The sequence below is a fragment of the Hippoglossus hippoglossus genome, chromosome 12 (genome assembly GCF_009819705.1).
Source record: "Hippoglossus hippoglossus isolate fHipHip1 chromosome 12, fHipHip1.pri, whole genome shotgun sequence".
Classification (NCBI taxonomy): Eukaryota; Metazoa; Chordata; class Actinopteri; order Pleuronectiformes; family Pleuronectidae; genus Hippoglossus; species Hippoglossus hippoglossus.
The window spans coordinates 13,565,001-13,580,084 of NC_047162.1; the positions used below are offsets into that span (position 1 = coordinate 13,565,001).

General features: G+C 43.6%; 1 protein-coding gene across 4 annotated transcripts in view; it reads left to right on the forward strand.

The window, feature by feature from the left end:
• sh2d3ca (SH2 domain containing 3Ca) overlaps positions 1-15,084 on the forward strand; it is a 47,195-nt gene that overhangs the window by 15,603 nt on the left and 16,508 nt on the right. The gene's annotated exons all lie outside the window — the stretch shown is intronic.

Here is a 15,084-nt window from a genome sequence, read left to right on the forward strand (position 1 = left end):
ACTTGATATCTGATGCTTGTATTTTTAGAATGTCAACTTTTCCAGGGACTAACTAAATGTGGTGTGTTTCAGGGGGCCGCTGGGCTTTCAGTTCGGTTTTATCTGACAGGGGTTGGTTCTTAGTTCTTAGTTTTTAATCTTCAGAGTGAGAACGTCCATGAATTCACATGACATCAGTGATAAAAGAGGAGAATACATAAAGGGGATTGGTTATTACTATGAGATAATATGAAATGGTAGAAGATGACGAACAAAAGACTGTATTGCCCGAGGTTATGAGACTACTGGACTCAAGTGCTTGTAGTCGATCATCCACATGTTTCTCTTCTCTTCTCTTCTCTTTGTATCTGAGCAGACTGTGTTGTTATAATTATGGCTTTACTTGAAGGCTGTTTAGTTGTGTGTGTGTGTGTGTGTGAGCGAGTGCAGTAATCCTGATGTCAGGTGTCGACATGTCCCACCTTGTCTCTGGGAGCAGGACGATTCCGCGGTGTCACACTCTTTGTCGTCATGTTTGTTGCTTTGGTAGTTTTCTTCTAACACCCGTCCTCGAAAAGAGATTCTTGTCTTGTCTTTTGTTTATAGAGTCAAATGTTTTGAAGCTCCGAGTAATGAAGTTATTTTAATTAAATCTGCAAATGGGGTTCCTGTGTGGTGGTGGTGGTTGGGATGTGTGTGTGAGCTGGGGTAAATTAATTAGCACTCGCTCAATGGTTGGAGTTAAGTGGGAGCTTTTCTATGCTTGAAAAACTTGGGTTTGTTTACCAACAGTGTGATTTTAGTCTATAGACCGATATTGATTCCCCCCCGATCTGTTGTAATTAAACACAGCCTGACGAACACAGCCCTGTGTGTCATGTAGACCAAACACTGTCTGCTTCCCAGACATGCAGCGCTTGAATCATTAGCCGCTCTGCACATCCAATGTCATATCGACGCTTCTGCTTTGCCTCCAGGGGGTAATCATTACTTCTAATATTTTAGTTTTAGTTTCACATTGAGTACTTTTCTCTCCGACACACACACAAGTGGTGACTGCAGCTTCTTTTATCTGGAAAAAAACGAGGGATTATTCAGCGCCTCACTGGTGTGTGAAAGTGAGGATTCAGGGTTTCTGCATGGCGTTCATAGAAAGTCTCAAATTCAGTCCATCCATCCATTAAGAGTTCTGCTTATCATTTTGAGGGTCGCAGGGGGAGCTGGAGCCAATCCCAGCTGACATTGAGAGACCGTTCACAACTACCATCAATTTAGAGTCTCAATTTAAACTAAATCCCCAATCTGCATGTCTTTGGACTGCGGGAGGAAGACGGGGGTACCCAGAGAAAAAAATATTTAAACACGGGGAGAAAGACTCCGGCTGAACTGGGACTTGAATCTGGAAACTTCAGGCAACTGTGCTGCCCCTAAAATGCAATACTCCCCTAAAAGACCTAACCTTAAAAAGTTTTAAATGTGTTAAAGTATAAAGTACTAGGCTTTAAAGAGGGAGCTGTTTTGGCAGCATGCATAGATTGTAATGTTTGTGTGTTGCAGTTCTTTCTCAATGATACAGATATTAGCACGCTGTAATAAATCTACAAACAAGACCAATGTGGAACTAACAACCTAAAACAAACAACCCACTCAGATATCTCAGTGCTGGGAAAGAAGATGGTTACCTGCTGTCTCTACTGGGCTATTCACCTTATCCTCAATTATTTGGAAGTATATGTAATTCTGCACAGAAGCAGAATACCTCCACTTGTTTTCAGCTCATCTGAACTGAGATGAATTTAGATCAGGACTAGTTTTTGTCCCTTATTTTCAGCAGTGAAGCATTGTTTCGTCATGTTTTACTTACTTTTCTACACAAATGATCTCTGACAAGATAAGATGATACAGATACATCCTAGACTTGATGAGATGGTAACAAACCCTGCGGTTGAACATCTGGCTGCTCTGTATCAATAGTACATTTCCCATAAGATCAAAAATAGAATAATACGATGTGTTTTTCATGATGTTATGAGAGTTCATGCTGCGTCATTAGTGGTAAATGCTTTATTTTTCTCTTTTCAAACCTAAAATAATTGACACAAGGATGATGGTGTCGATGCAGAGGCAGTGATGTGAGACCTCAGCTCATCAGCTGTATCACTGGCCAGAGATTACACTTAATCCCCGGGTCTAGACCGCAGAATGCTAACTATGAACACACACACACACTCACACACACACACACACGTATGTATTGTGTCTATAACCCAGGGCTTCCAGGGTGGAAAAAAAACTGGGACAATGTACTGTCCGCTTGAACACTCCCACCCCCCATCAGCCCCCAGAAAAAGAGAGAGACACACACACACACACACACACACACACACACACACACACACACACACACACACACACATTACGAACCCACTCCCCTACACTTGGATTGTTTTATAAGTTAATCCTTTTCCCTCTTTCACCCCTCTCTCTCTCTCACTCTCTCTCTTTCTGTGTGTGTGTGTCTGTGTGTGTCTGTGTGTGTGTGTGTGTGTGTGTGTCGCCAACTCCGACGCTGTAGCCTCATTCCCCGCTGACCCGAGCAGCATGTGGCAGCCATCATGCCAGCCAGCAGCCGGTCCCTCTGTCCTTTAGAGTTCCAGAGGCCCGACTGTATCTGGGACATTGCTGTTGACCTCTAACCTCACAACATGGCCCCTCTCTGCCATCTAGTCCTGTGCGCCCTGACGTTTTTTCTGTGTGTGCAAAGCGATTCTCAATTATACCTCATGATGACTTTGGAGAGTAAAATGTGCCCTGGCCCCAATTTTACTTCCTTTCTCTGGATTCTCAATGTTACTCAGCCTTTTACCCAGAACAAAAAGAAAAGAGATTACTCTGATAATTAAGTCACCATTCTATTTGTTGGTGCGCCACAAGTTGTTTTACTTCCTGCTGCCCGATGATGCCAGGAGTCTTAACTCAGAGAGTCTTTTATTCCAAAATTTGTGCGTATATGCAGGTTTTTTAAAACTTGTACTTAAACAATAAGTACACAAATGTTCATGGCTGTTAACGCGCCAACGGACGAAAGTTTAATGTGTGTCACAATGTCGTGCCAGAAAAGGTGCAGAGTCAGCATGTAGACTGCCAAAATAAGGAAGAAGAAGAAGAAGTTAGCGTGTTCAGGTGACATGTTGATCCAGAGCCGATAAAAAGCTGCGTCATTTGACCTGGGAGTGAATTTTGATTGTATCCATTCCCATTGCGGAGAAAAGCGAGATGGCTGTACAGAGTGTTTGTGTTGTATTTGTTGTATTGATTTGTCTTTTAAATCAAATTTGCACTTGGTTTTTAAATGTTGAAAATAACCACTGTTAAATTAACACTTTTCACAGAGTAAAATCTGGGAACACTGAGCCCTATAGTCAGAAATATATCATAAGAGTCAATTTATTACATACAGAGGGATGATGTTTCTCAAGAAATCCTGCAACAAATACATCATACATATTAAAGTGACCGGCTTTATTTCACTGATGTCCCTTCTGTATGTCTCGTCCACGCTTTATCTTCATTCTCAAGAGTCCGTAATTTAATAACAGACACTAAACCTGCTTGTATTGGTGTAATGTTCTTTCCAGCTTCTCTATATGATGCTTTGATCTTATTAGTTTTACAGTAAAATCTGTTCTCTCCTCTGACATGTGGGATCTATTTCCTGCTGCGCTGCACTTTTTAGTTGTTCTTACAAAGGGAAGAGATTGACTGGTTCTAGTCCACCCAGTCAGTCACACAGCAGGTTAGCCAGCAATCAGCTTGTCAGTCAGATCCCCGGGGTCCCAGTGGTTTGGTATTAGCTTTACCCATCACCCCACTCTGTGTATAGTCAGGGCTAAGCTAGCTGTAGGAGATATGGCCCCGCTAATGCCTTTATGTGTGTGTGTCTGTATGTGTGTGTGTGTCTGTGTGTGTGTGTATCGGTCTGTCCGAGCCAGAAAGGGAGCCCAAGCCAATTGGTATGTTTCAGTATTGAAATATTCACCATGTAATCCCCTCTTCTCCACTCCTCCTATCTCTCTCTCTCTCCCTCTCACCCTCCTCCCCAAAGCTTTTCACCACAAATCCTCTTTTGGCGTCCCCGCCTGTCACACCCTGCAGGCTCATAGTGTGAAGGGCAGCTGTGCATAAGTGTGTGTGTGTGTGTATGTATGTGTGTGTGTGGTGTGTGTGCATGTATGTGTGTGAATGTGTCTAAATTGCCTTGTTTCAGAGTCCATATCCTCATTAGAGCTGTGTGATGTTTTTGGCACTAATTGGGCACGAGCCTGTCTGTGTTTGTATGTCCCAACTATGTTTCGTGTGTGTGTGATGCTCTAGTTTATTTTGTGAATTAGTTCTTTATTCAAATGTTTTCGGCTGCTCTTTGATTCGTAATGTATTCAGTTCAACCGATTTTGAGTGTGTATAGTAATGACAAGAGATGGATTTAGATATGTTGACGGTACGGTCAACATTGACAGTTAAAGTTGGTGTAATCAATCAACAATCATTTAGAACAATTTCATTTCATAGATGTTTGTTTGACAGTTTTTTCCTTCCACTGTTTGTGTTGGTCACTTCAAACAGATCACGATTATTCATGAATAAAACTTTAATGCGTTACCTCATCAAATTTTCATAAATTTCAAGTCCCATGATCCCACGCTGCTTCTCAATGTCATCAATAGGTCCTTCTTATTGCTTTGATTGAGAGACCCCTAGTGGCCAAAGTTTCATATTGAATCTTTAAAGCCTGAAGTACCCAGCACCTAGTGATTACACTCAAAACAACCCCGGCCAATCAGAAGGCTCCATAGAAGTTTCTTCACAAGCTTTTACTGAGAAGGAGCACCAGGAAGTATTTAGTTTGCGTCAGTAGCATATTTAAGAGTTCTCTGCTGCCTCATTGTTCAGCTGTGCTTTGTCCCTGTGACACATTGTTCTCCGTCTCTTCTTTAATCTTCATCTTGGCTTAAGAGCTCAGAGAAATCACTGGGAGTTAAGTGGTCCTTCAGCTGCAGGTCACTATTTGGCAGCTTCCTCTAAAAGGTGGAAGTGGTGCTTTGACTCCTGACAAGACAGAATGTGCATTAACAGAGGTGTTGACATATACGCTTCGTTGAGTCTCTTGTCAAACAATGTAAACTTGTTTGCGAGGTTAATCGTACACATAAAGAAAGCTCAGCTCCAAATGCGCTGCGCTCTTTAGTTACAAACACTGTCACGTGAATGGATGGAGCTGGTTGCATGTGTGAGCGTAGTGGAGTAGAAACGTGTCTTCAGGCGCTCCTCGGTTCAGCAAACTCGAGTGCGCAACGTGCTCGCCGTGAAAATGCGAAACAAAAAAAACAAAAAAGGCGAAATTGGTCTCTTCATATCATGACGCTGTAGCCGCGGGCCAGGATCACAGAGCTTTCCAGCTCAGTGCTTCATGCAATCATCTGCTCCCCCCCCCCACCCGTCGCGATAGAGGGAAGCTTTAAAACAGAAGAACATGAGAACATAAACCTATGGAGAACACAGCTGTGCATCTAATAATCACAGTCGCAGTGTTTAAACAACGGCTGCTGGAGGAGAGAGATTCATCTGTAGGAATATCTGCCTGCAGGTGAGCGATGAAGATGCCCTTCGACCTCGCGATATAATTATCGTCTTCTCTCTCAGCGTCTTCTCTCTCTGTGTTCAGGCAATTACGGTGGTGAATATTTACATTTTGCCCTTTTAGCTTTACCTGTATAGACTCTACAGTGTGTATACGGCAGGGATATTCAATTAAAACTCAAGAGAGGCACAGAGAGAGAAGATTTTCCTCAAGCTAAAGTCTGGAACGTGATAATGCATAACTAGCTTTATGATACAATGCAATATATATTGAAATATTAGACGTCAACGGCTCAATGAAAGTATAATGCAATAAATATAATAATATTCAGTATTCTAATAAGAATAAATGCTCTTTTCTAATGTCAAGTATGAATAAAATAAGATCAGTTTTCGTCATCTACTTTGCTGTTTTTTGGAGCAAACCATGTGAAGTTACTTTTCTCTGTTCTTCCTCTTTTGACTGCCTGAGTGGCTTCATATGATTTACAACGCATGGTCTGTAAGTTTCCTGAGCTGCTGTCCCAAAGGCAAAGAAATGCTCTGTCAAAATGTGACCATTTTCAATGATTTATTGGTCATCAGTCTGGGTCTGGATAGGATGGTGCCTGGGTCCTAGACCACGGTCCACCTATCGGTGACCTTTGTTCTACAGTGTTAAACCTAATTGCACTTTGTTGTCTTTACTGGATCTAAATTGCCAATAGTTGATTGGTCTTTTCTGTGGATCGAGAGGTTAAACATTTCAAATAATAACTGCCATCGCCTCACAGGGATGTTAATGCTGACAGTTAATCGGTCCTGGACATGAATGGATGCTGCAGAGCACAAACGATCTCGGCTAATGAACGAGGTCTTGATAACTGAACACAAAGGTGTAATTTCCCAGAGAACGCAGTGGCCGTTTTAGCACCGTTTGTGTATCACCTCCCATGTGTTCACCATTGATCCATCGCAGGAATATTAGTCTCGTCTCCCTCGTTTCCACACTCTGACTCTTCTTTTATTGCAAGAACAGTCATTCACAGATTCCAATGTGAAGTGTTTTAAGATGAATGAAGTCGAGTGTCTGTGTCTGTGCCTCTACGCCGACACAGTGTGTTTGTGCAAATCAGTCATCTGAAGTCTCTCCACCGGTCTCTCGCTGCGGAAATCGCACATGCCTGTGGATCCGCACGCACACACACGCCATGCACACATATGCTGGGGAAGACACAGCTGAGAGGGAGCGTGTGGCAGCGAAGGGATGCGGAGCAGGAGGTCGGGAATTGTTTGCACTCTTCATCTTTGACCTCTTCCGACCTCGGTAGAAGGCGGAGGGCTGTTTGATGGCAGGCGGCTGCAGCTTTAAAGGTTCACTTCTCCCAAATGGAACAAATGGCTGCTCCGGCACAGGGAGCTCTGCATTGTAAAGCCCATTGTGCAAAAACATCAGGCCTGAGATATGAGAGGCACAATGAGTGCAGCAGTTGAGATGCCACTGATTCTTTTGAGATGGTTAAGTTTAGTTAGTAGTAAAGGATTGATCATTATTAGTGGTCTACTTTTAGCTGAATGTATTATGTGTGTGATGATGTGATCGTATATCTTTTCCCCCTACCCTTCTCTTGAGTCTTATTTGCTAATAACTCATTTATTTGAATATAGATCCAAATCTTGTTGTGGAGAATGTACGGGACCACTTTCCATATGGTTTCCCATCTCTCCATGGCTGTGTTTTGCGTTTTACTAATACTAATACTAATTTTACTAATTTTCTAATAAACCCCATTGGGTAAAGTGTGTTTGAGTTACGGAAGGCCATGGACCTCTGTGGAGTTTTTAATGCATCATTTTCTTTTATGAAAAGACCCAGGGCTGTTAAAGCGTCTCTGGGTGATTTGCGGAGAGCAGCTGAGAATGGCAATGAACACACACATTCTCTCTCACACACACACATACATACACACATACACAAACATACACACCCACAATCATTCACATGTCCATGCCTACACATGTGGCTCTACAGATTAGGCACAAACACTTTTTTCAGCACTTGATTAATCTGATGGTCTCCGAGGTGTCTGACAATTTGCATCTCATTTGCGTTTGTCCTTTTTAACACCTTGAATTATTAATCTCTGATCAGAAATGCCCATTTTCTTTATAATCTATAACCGATTCATTGTTTCAGACCAACTATACATGCACAGGTTAAACAACGGGATGGAGAGGACTTGGCAGCCATTTTCCTAAAGGTGGTGATAACATTTTTTATCATGAAGCAGTTTGTGGTGTTAATGTGAATCAGATACAGATACTGATTAAACATTAAACCCATTTAATTGCCTGATGTTTGATAGCTTTGTTGGATGTAATTCAACCCTAATTAGATTAATATTTCTGCTAATGGATGCACAGAACTCGTGTCTGCAACATAATCACTGCAGGTTTTAATACACGTGATTATTTTCAGCAGAGGCGACGACACTGTGTTGATAGAACAGTAGATAGCAGCTCTCATTGTTTCTATGCACCAATGGAAGTTTCCATGTATAAACGAGTGATGGACAAGGAGCAGGCAAAGAACCTCCTCCAGCGAGGCAATTCTTTTCTGTATCGGGACATCTTAAATTACATTATTATGGTTCCCCTCAGTGTGCGGTCTCTGGATTTCTATCCATCTATTCTATGTGTGCTGCATTCTTCATATAAACCCGTAACTGCAGTTCATGCTCGAGTACAATCGAGATTCAGGGATTGGTTTTGCATCTTGTGTTCACACGTAGAAGTCTTGGAAGAAATCCCTACAGCTCTACTGGCAATTACAGGCCTGCGAGTGACATCATACACTAAAAAAGTGATGAGTGGGAGGTGTGGGAAGTGAAGAGGGGGAGGGGAGTGCAAAACGCGTAAGAAGGAGAGAGAGAAAGAGGAGGAGGAGAGTGAATGCGCAGCGCTTTGTAACAGGCTATCACGGGCTAATTTCCCATGAGCATCTCTTAGAGGAACGTGTCTAGTGTCTCTCATGGGGGTGTTTACTCTCTCTCACACACACACACACACACACACACACACACGCATACACACACTGTTACTTACGAGCTGTTGCAAGGGCAAGCCTGCTCTCAAAAGGTGTATATGTGCAGATACCAGTGAAAGAAGGTGAGAGAGAGTGTGTGTGTGTGTGTGTGTATCGCTAAGTGAGAGTCCCAGCAAGCAGTAAAAGCTCCATCTGCATCGCCATGACAACAGCCCGGTAACAACAGGGAGACAACACCCATCCTAACCCTCCTAAGTGCCACCAAATGGGTGTGTGCAACTGTGTGTGTGTGCACGCTTGATTACTCGCATATTTGATGGTGTGCATTTGGGCAAATATCTAGTGTGTGTGTGTGTGTGTTTGAGAGAGAGACAGATAGCGTCCAACAGGGAGCAGGTACTGTCTGTGTCTCTGACTGATGGACATGGCCCTAATAGCACTGCCTGTATGCCCCTGTGGAGAGTGGTCACACACAAACACACACACAAACACACACACACACACACACACACACACAACATCGCTGCCCCTGTATGAATGGAATTGATACCTCAGCGCCGCTCTCCCGCTGTCTGCCTCAGCCAGCCAGTCGTTCAGCTCGCTGCTCATCCTCCAGGAAGAGATGACATCATCTCTGGCCAATGGCATCATAGCTGTAGGGCGTGCTTCTCTCTGCCAGTCTGCATGAGCAGGGGCGCTGAAGAAGGGTGTGTGTGTGTGTGTGCGCTTTGTAATGGCGAGATAAAACTCATTGAAATGCATCTGTGGTCTACCTATGGGATCAAACCGGTCCTCATTTCCATCTCATCATGCATGTTCTCCACTTTCTTTTGTTGCATGCCCTCCTCACTCCTCCCTCTTCGCTCTCATCTTCCTCGCTCGTAACTTGTTACTTCTTTTTCTCTTCTCTTTCTCTTTCTTACATCTTCTACTGTATCATCGTCACTATGATCTCATCCCTCTGCATGCGGTATGCTGCTGTGTCAAGGCCTGTCTGAAAGGTCACTGCTTGCACCGTGACAAGGCAAAATGTGTGTGTGTGTGTGTGTGTGTGTGTGTGTGTGTGTGTACTGACACAGCAGAGAGTAGGATATCACTGTGACCGAGCTAGAGACAAATGTGTTGACGATACATTGTCCTACTGTGACCTTCCATCCAAAGTGATTATTTGCATCATAGATTCCTGACATTGTCATGCTAAGTTAAGATAAAGCAAACTCTTAGCTCCAGATTCATGTTTAATGAGCAGAACAGAGCCTGGTATAAATCCTTTCATGTCTTGTTTAATAAATCAGAGAGAACATGGATGATTCAGGGACTTTAGCTTCCCAAAAAACGATCTCTGGGAACCACATCACAAAAAAGAACAGCCTGTCAGTCTGATAAAAGAAATGTGGTCACAATGTGTTTCCGTCTCAGGACTTGAAGCAGAATTTGGACACACAGTCGCCTCCTCGGGCTCAGAGAAAGTGAGCAGCTCCTCCCGGACACGGAGATCACCACTGTCAGAGTTGTGCATCCTGATCCCATTTGACTTTTGAGTAAAGCTTGAATTTCCACCTAATCCTTTAACACCAGGTGTAAGCAATGCTGCGTTTTCAAACAGTCGCAGCCGACAAACACACATATGCCTACAATTTAATTAACTTTGTGTGGCATGAGGAAAAAACAGACAAAACATCAAAAGCTGTGGTTGTGTTTGTTTGCCAGTGTCCATGTTTTCTGTTTGCTTCCCATTTTCTTGGCTGCGTTTCAGCCGATTAATCCGCTGCTGTCACTCATTGATTAATTCATACGATGCTGTGTCACCATATGTGTTGTATCCATGGTTACGAGGCTGCGGCTTGGGCCTCGTCCTTTGTTGAAGTAGTAGTAAAGTAGTATTATTGGTAGAATACGTACCATATAGGTTAAGAATCAATGGGAGACACAGATTCTGTTTTCATTTTAACCAACCAGAGCCCTCGTCTGCCTCTTCACCAACCCCCACCTCTCACTTCCCCCTCTCTGTCCCTTTCCTGTTTAACTGCATTGGAGTATTGCATTGTGGGTTTGTGGTTTCCCCCTCACACCTGTCACTGTCAAGATAAATGGTGCTGGTATGGATGGTAATGGTTCTGTCTCGTGGTTGAACGGCAAGGAAGGAATAGATTGTAGATGTAGATGTATGTGTGCATGTGTGGGTGTGTGTGCATCAGCATATACATCTGATTTTTTGCGATATAGGTTGAAGAATATATTGTGCGTCGTTTTGATGAGCCCTTAGACCTTCCATCCATCAGGGGGATGACCTTTTACCCCCAATCGCCTTCAAATTAGCCATTAATGGTTCAGCCGGGAGAAAAGAGGATGACAGTGAGTGGCACAGCCCTCAGGGGGAATTGTGTGTGTCTGTGTGTAAGTGATTGTGTTCTGTCTTTCTGCAGAAATATTGACCGAGCTGGAAAAATGTGTTTTGTTATTTGTGAGCGGACGCAGCGTCGATTTAACACTCCCCATTAAGTTATTTGTCACGATGAGGCCGCATTTAGAAACATTTACTTTTCCAGTATTGCTGACATTCATGATATTTCAACCCTCTGCCCCACCGATCACAAGCCCCTCTCTGAGCTGCCAGAATGAAAGGTTAGATACGCGTTTCCAGCCGAGTGAAGAAACTGCCCAAAGCGTCTTTCAGCTGTCCCAGCTGGTCCTGGTCGACATAGACACCAACAGCTCCTGTTTCAATTGAAAACAAAAGAGGATACGTTTTACCATTAGAGAAAAGTTGAGGCTTTAACAGAAGAATATTGGGATTTCATATCTGGACCTGATTTCAAAATAAGGGATACAGAAAATTGTTTAATAAAAGATTTTGCATAAAGCAGATAATTGGTATTGCTTTCATTTAAGGTAAAAAACATCAAATCTGTAGAACTACTGAAGTGAGAAAGTATCTAGATCCATGTAAATACACTTTTAGGAATGATTCATTCAACGTTTACTTTTATATACAGTGTTTTTATATCCTTCCTCCTCCTCCACCTCCTCTGCTTCTCTGTCTCTGTTTCTCTCTCTCTGTTCTGCTGATGGAACAAGGTGATGCCTCTGCTGTTGTGCAGCACCAACACACACTCGCGCGCGCACACAAACAACCACACACTGACAGAGCGGCTGAGTGGGTCGGTGAGGGAAAGTGCACGAAGGGGGGGAATGATATGATGTGCGGTTGAGAGATGGCAGGTTAGAGCACGGGGAGGGAGGGAGGGAGGGATGGAGCGAGTGATGTGCTGGCAGGGAAGACAGACTGAGATGATTCGGGGTAAAGGAATGGAAGAGGAGAAATGTGATGGAGTGAGTTGGCATATGATGTCATCGCGTCAGATTTGCATTCTGTCTGGTGTCAGCTGTTTTTCAGCTCTTTATCTATTGGATGCAGCTGTAGGAAGTTACACACACAGATGTTAAAGTAGCAGGGGAGCTGACGGGGGGGGGGGGGGGGGAAGTCCATTTAATGTGCGGCTCGTTCACACGTACAGATCCTCCGGGGTAGAAGTCTGTAAAGGTGCAGGGCTGCAGTGGAGGACTGGGAGCAGCTTTTATCTGACACATAATGTACAGCCTGCTCTGGGTAACAAACTGCTGCTCCGCCTCTGTGACGCTCAGAGCAGACGCAGAGAGAGATGTGAATCTACCAGCCAGGGACGCACTGCAGAATCTCTTCTCTGGGATGTAGGCACGGTTTGTCCAAAAGTGCAACTTGATTACGGACTCAACCCAATCACTGACTCATGGACATTCAGGGATGGAGCACTGGACTGTGGCCTGTCCAACCAAACAGGAAATGAGACAACCCACCTCCCTGCACTTACTGTTTTAGCTCCGAGGGGCGCCTCCTTTGAAGGACGCTGTCTATGCATAAGACCATGATGGCTGTACTGTAGTATTCTCTTAGGACGTTTGCCAAGGAATCCTGGCCTGAGAAGAATCCCCCATTGGATCCTCCGTTGCTCGGGGAAGGACGCATTTGTCGGTCGCCTTCAAATGCCGCCTCCGAAAGAGGCGGCCCATGAATTGGAACACAGCTATTGTCTTATCTCCAGACATCCCAGCTCTATGGGAGACAGGTAGATGTGTCACAGGATGAGGAGGAAACACAATGAACAAGACGAGTTCAGAGGAAGATAAACATTCAAATAAAGAGTCTCAATATGTCAAGATAAAAAGATGAGAAGCGTGGAGAACGGCTTCGGTGTTTAACTAACACAAGGTGGGTGGGGGAGAAAAGGAGTGGAAAATAAAGCAGTGATGTATAGGAAAGCCTTATGATGAGTCAGGTGAGTGTTTCTCCACATCTGAGTGGTCTATAAATTGCACCGCAGCGAGGGAGAGGTGAAGTGTGTGATGCACAGGAAATCAAGCAAAGCAAAGCCTTCACTCCGCTGTGATCACTCTGAGCTCTGACCAGCAGGTAAAGAAGCCAGTTTCAACAAGATCTAAGAGATATATGATAGAGCCAAGGATTTACACTATATCATTACTACGTGTGCACTAGTAATGAATGATTTTCCTGTGTGGAGCGACGTCAAAACAAAACTGAGCAGCTGAAACAGAACATGACCACAAGTAAATGTTGTACTCGTCCCAAATCCTCTCAACACCCGGATAACCACACACTGTACTGGGAGTCAATTAAAAGCACGAGTCATGGTAAGAAGAATATAAAAAACGAGGGTGATGAAGTGGGACGCACTTGTTTACGCTGGTGTGGCTCCATGAGCTTTTGTTGTGGTTTTGCTATTGGATTTTAATTAAGTTGGATTGAGGTCATATTTTGGCAGTTAAGTGGATCTAAAGGGTTTTATGGTGTTTGGTTTTAACTCGCTGCTTCTTCAGTTTACTGCCTTTGAATCAAAGTTGTGCCGTCTTCATTTAGAGTGAAACAATCAATTATTCCAGTAGAGAAAACTGATGTCTCCAATATAGTGACTGCTACACACAAACACACACACACAAACCCACACATAATCATACACACAATGGAAAAGCATGATAACTGCTCCCAACCTGCCATTTTTTCCTCTTCATTACACCCCACTGCACATGACGGAGCAAAGCACACATGGGGCACATTAACCTCTCTCTGGCACACACTCACACACACCCATACATTCTTCTTCCTCGGGGGAAACACCAGCTGGGGCACGCAAACTATGGAGTTACCATGGCAACAGCATCTTAGGTGTGGCAGTGCTGAGTCGACAGTACGGAAGTCTGTGTGTGTGTGTGTGTGTCTTATTTTATGTCTGGCAATGATTTTGTTTTTCGGACATCTGTCTTTTTACTGCCTCGACAGTCTTTCCACATTAGAAACACACAGATAACAGATATCTGCAGTCAAGCAACACACCACCATACCATAATATGTTGCTAAGGTGAGCTCATTGGAGAAATAAGTCAATAAAGAACATGTGAATCTAGTCGGTACTTGTATGTGAATATCCATCCATCCGTTATTTATACCACTATTTTTTAGTGACGTCTACAAACCAGAGTCTTTAACATGTTCTGTAAACTCAGTCTTGTGGCATTTCATTGCTGCTTCGCCTCTGATATAAATACACAGTGAACTTCCTGTATGTCCAGAGTAGGTGAATTTCTAATTAGAAGATAAACCGAACTGAACAAGCTGAAAAAAGAGTCGCCCTCTGCTGATCATTCGAGAGAATACACGTTTCAGGCCCTTCCGCATTGGCTTCACTTTTCTGGACCTGGAGTCTACGTCCAGTTTTATAAACAGTCTATGGACATAAACCGAACTTAACCAATAACTTTACCAGAAAATTGTGTTTATGTACGATCCCATCGATAAAAGGATAAAACCCAACCACTTAGTCGTCAGCACTCTGCGCTTCAGTCACTGGACGAGCCCCTGTTGTAAAACCGTGGATGTGTTTGTGTTTAATTTGTGTGTGTGTGTGTATCCATTTACAGCAATGCAGGGAGTGTGTGTCTGCATTGCTGTGTCATTAGCGGAGGTATTAAAGTAATTTGAATTGAATTAGGTTCAAGTGGGCTATCTCATTTCATCCGGAGAAATGTCTAATTGAATCTGTGTAACCTCTCTAATCAGTGTCTGGGCGGCACCAGCACTCCACTCGGTTTCTGTAATAACTAAACAAGGCATCACATCGGTTCCTTCAGTATGGGACAATGTCACCTCTATTTTGTACCTGTGTGTAACAGTGTGTGCGTGTGTGTTTGTGTATGTGTGTGCAACCCTGAGTCTTTGTGTATATGTACATCTTTTTCTGATTCTGTCGGTTGTGGGGTTTGTGTTTGTGTGGATACTTTGGGGAACTGAGTGTTTACTCCTCTCACACTCTTCTCTGTGAGTGTGTGTGTGTGTGTGTGTGTGTGTAAGAGAGAATATAGCCTATAGGCCTGTTTAGCAGGGAAACTGT